At 41.1% G+C, this 4,095-nt stretch overlaps 1 non-coding gene across 1 annotated transcript; it reads right to left on the bottom strand.

Annotated features, from left to right (window-relative positions):
- Positions 1 to 4,023: 4,023 nt before the first annotated feature.
- Positions 4,024 to 4,095, bottom strand: TRNAG-UCC. Its single transcript has one exon. It is a non-coding gene; the product is annotated as a tRNA-Gly (tRNA).

The raw sequence follows: 4,095 nt of genomic DNA, 5'->3' as shown, positions 1-4,095 counted from the left end.
TGTAGCATGCACAGCAACCCCAGTAAAACTGTCTTGGCAGATAGCTAAATCAGGTTGAAGGTAATCGACAGGCCTGAAACCCATTGGTAAGTTAAGGGAATGTCTGCTGCAAGCATGTGAAGATGTCCCCTGCTCCCCAAAAGAATGGGTGGATGGGAACAATTTGTTCCAATAGCCTTGAAGGTAACTGAAGTAGGCACTGTGGAGTGCTTAGGGCTTGGTCAGACATCAAGGATGCCAAGGTAATGCATCCTGGGCCATCACCAGTGGTCTTGACGTTTGTCCTGCCCCTGGACTTCAATGACTCTGGAAGAGAGAGGGAGGCTGACAACTTTGCTCAACTCTGCCTCACTTACACCTAATTCATACTCAAGTGAAGACATCATCCTATGATGTCATTAATCATTTTCAAAAACAAAGGACAAACAATAAATGGTCAAAAGATATGAACAGGAAGTTTTCAGAAGAAATCAAAGCTATCTATAGTTACATGAAAAAGTACTCTAAATAACCATAGATTAGAGAAATGCAAATTAAAACAACTCTGAGGTACAACTTCATACCTATCAGATTGGCTAATATGACAGAAAAGGAAAATGACAAATGTTGAAGGGGATATGGGAAAATTGGGACACTAATACACTATTGGTTGAGTTGTGAACTAATCCAACCATTCTGAAGAGCACTTTGAAACTATGCTCAAAGAGCTATAAAACTGTACATTCCTTTGACCCAGCAATACCACTAGGAGGTCTGTATTCCAAACACATCAGAAAAAAACAAACAAACAAAACAAACCAACAAAAGGAAAAGGGCCCATGTATACAAAAATATCTACAGCAGCTCTTTTGTGGTGTCTAAGAATTGGACATTGAGGGGATGCCCATCAATTGGGGAGTGATTGAACAAGTTGGTGTATATGATTGTGATAGAATACTATTGTGCTATAAGAAATGACGAGCAGGATGATCTCAGAAAAATCTGGAAAGTCTTACACAAACTGATGCAAAGTGAAGTGAGCAGAACCAGGAGAACATTGTACACAGTAACAGCAATGTCGTGTGATGATCAACTGTGAATGACTTAGCTAGTCTCAGCAATATAATGATCTAAGACAATTCCAAAAGATTTATCATGAAAAATGCTATTCATCTCCAGAGAAAGACCTGATGAAGACTGAATACTGATCACAGCATGTTTTTAAAAAATTTTTCTTTATTTTTCCTGTTTTTTTCTTTGTGTTTTCTTTCACAACATGACTAATATGGAAATATGTTTTGCATGATTGCACATGTACTACCTATATCAAATTGCCTTCTCAATGAGGGGAAGGGGAGAGAAGAAGTGAATTTGGAATTCAAATTTTTAAAAAAGGTTAAAATTATTTTTACATGTAATTGAAAAAAATAAAATATTTACAAAGATATAACATGAGAAATTTCCTTTAAAGATATAGTAAATACAAATGCACAGACATCCCCCCCCCAATAACTCAGGTAGAGACCCTCTCTGAGTTCAGAATCTACAAAACATTGTTCATCTCAGATTTTGCTGGCCTGGGTCCAAAAGGTCACTGATGAAGGTCGATCCTTACCTCTTCAGGCATCAGTGGTGTGCTGGCTCCAAAACTCCGAAATAATAGGGCAATGGTGTGCCCTCCTGATCTTTTGAAAGTCATGAGATCAGAAATTCCACTCCCTTCACTTAGAACAGAAAGGAAAAATGCAGAGGGCAAGGACCAAGTTCAATTTCTTGAGACCACATGACCTTGATAGAGAGAAGACCCCAAGGCCTTACAGCAGTATCTCCCACCAGATGACATGAGTAAAGGGGCCAATGAGATATCCCAAGAGAATGCTGAAGGGAAAGAGACAAAGTCAGCAAAGAGAAATCATCAAGCACTTAAGTGACTACTATATGTCTGGCACTGTGCTAGGCACTGGGGATACAAAGAAAGGCAAAAAATGGTCCTTACTTTCAAGGAGCTCACAATCTATTGGGGGAGACAACATGCAAACAACTGTATACAAACAAGATTTATTTTTGAACAAATTGGAGATAATTCACATGGAATTAAGGGGGATGATTTTTTTTGGTAGAAGGTGAGATTTTAGCTGGGCTTTGAAGAAAGATGAGGAAGCTAGGAGGCAGAGAGGAGAAAAGGGAGAACTCCAGACACGATGGTCAGCAGATTAAAAAGCCCAGAGATGAGAATGGAATGTCTTCTCTAAGAAAAGTTAAGGAGAGCCCAGTGGGCACTGAGTCAGGAATAAGTGAGTTCTAATCCTACCTCAGACATTTACTAGCTGTATGACCCTGGACAAGCCACTTAAACTCAGTTCACCTTAGTTTCCTCATCTATAAAATGGAGATAATAATAGTATCTACCTTCTGAGTTTATTGTGAGGGTCAAATGAAATAACAATTGTAAAGCACTTAGCATAGCGCCTGGCATATAGTATGTATTATATAAATGTTAGTTGTTATGATGATGATTTCACTGGATTCCAGAGTATGTGGAGAGGTATAAGGTATAAGAAGTTTGGAAAGGTAGGGGAGGTCAGGTCAGGTCAGAGGATTTCATATTGATTTTGGGAATGATAGGGAGCCACAAGAGACTGTTGAATTTATAAATATAATCCAAAGTTCCATCAGGAAGAGGGTGACTGGGGGAAGGGTAACATGTTCAGACCTGTGCTTTAGGAAGATCACTTTGGGCTCAAAGTGGAGAATAGACTGGAATGGGGTAAGACTTGAGTCAGGGACCCTGACAGTTCAGGCATCATGGTGATGACATTGGCAGAAGAGAGAAAGGGCATACGTGAGAGATGTTGTAAAGGTAGAATTGACAGGACTTCACAACTTATTGAATGTGAGAGGTGAGTGTGAGTAGTTGAGGTTGACACATAGATTGTAACCTGGATGAATGGAGGGATGGTGGTATCCATGAGAGTAAGAGGAAAATAAGGAAGAGGGGAGAACTGGGAAGAAAAATAATGAGTTCGGTTTTGGACATGTTGAATCTAAGATGTTTGTTAGACATCCAGCGTAAAATGTCCAATAGGAAGCTGGAGTCACAAGAATGGAGATCAAGAGAAAGGTTAGGTCTGGATAAGTAGATCTCTACAGAGATGATAATTGAATTCAAGGGGGCATTTGGAATACTGGACCAAGGGGGTGGGTGAGTCCCTGACTCCAAGTTATGTCAGTCCCATCTCTGGTTCCCAGAGGCCAGGTCATTCTGCTTCTGCTTACTTTTCCCCATGTGAGGAATCCTGGTTTCCTTTGGCCTTGAGTCTGGAAGAAATGAGTGCAACCATGGACAATAAGACTTGAGTTTGGGGAAAGCACTGTCCCTAAGTAGTTTTCAATGTAAGAAGACCTTAGGGCTCTCTGTTTCATACTATTTGTTCACATTTCTGTTTAAAAAACAAAGATATTTCATTTTCTAAGCCCGAGACCTCCCCCTCTTTATAGTTTCAGAACATTTATGGAGGGTACTGTGTGCTCCTTCCTGTGTGAATTAAGGAGCCTTTGTATTGAGTGTGAGCTAAGTTGGAATGACTGACTAGCCAAAAGGAAGAGCAAATCTCCCGGTGTGGGGATCCATGGAGATTCAAATTCCAGCCTAATTCTAGACTCGAATAGCTGCATCCCTTAGGGAAAAAAACAGCAGTGAAGAAAGCCAGGCCTCATAGATGACTCAGGGAAGAACTTCTTGAATAAAAATTACACTGGATTTTCCTCTTCTCCCTCCTAAAGCTCCTGCGTCCCCCATATTGACTACCTGGCTTGATCCCATGGTACAGTGTGATCAATATTAATGCCCAGGACCCTGACTTCCCAAAATCATCTCTCAAGACCCTCGGCCTCGAAACGGAGCGAGGTGAGCAACCCTGCCCCAGCCTCAGGGAATTTGAGGGGATTTGTCGGAGGGGCTGATTCAGTTTTCCCCTACAATCGCAGAAAGTGTCCTATTTCTTTTGAATGTCAGAGCCAAAAATGGGAAAAATACTAAACATTTGCGTTGGCCGGGAATCGAACCCGGGTCAACTGCTTGGAAGGCAGCTATGCTCACCACTATACCACCAACGC

This window comes from Vombatus ursinus, unplaced genomic scaffold (genome assembly GCF_900497805.2).
Source record: "Vombatus ursinus unplaced genomic scaffold, bare-nosed wombat genome assembly UNPS02014768.1, whole genome shotgun sequence".
Taxonomy (NCBI): Eukaryota; Metazoa; Chordata; class Mammalia; order Diprotodontia; family Vombatidae; genus Vombatus; species Vombatus ursinus.
The sequence above is the reverse complement of the archived record's forward strand: the minus strand, read 5'-3'. Positions and strand labels throughout refer to the sequence as shown.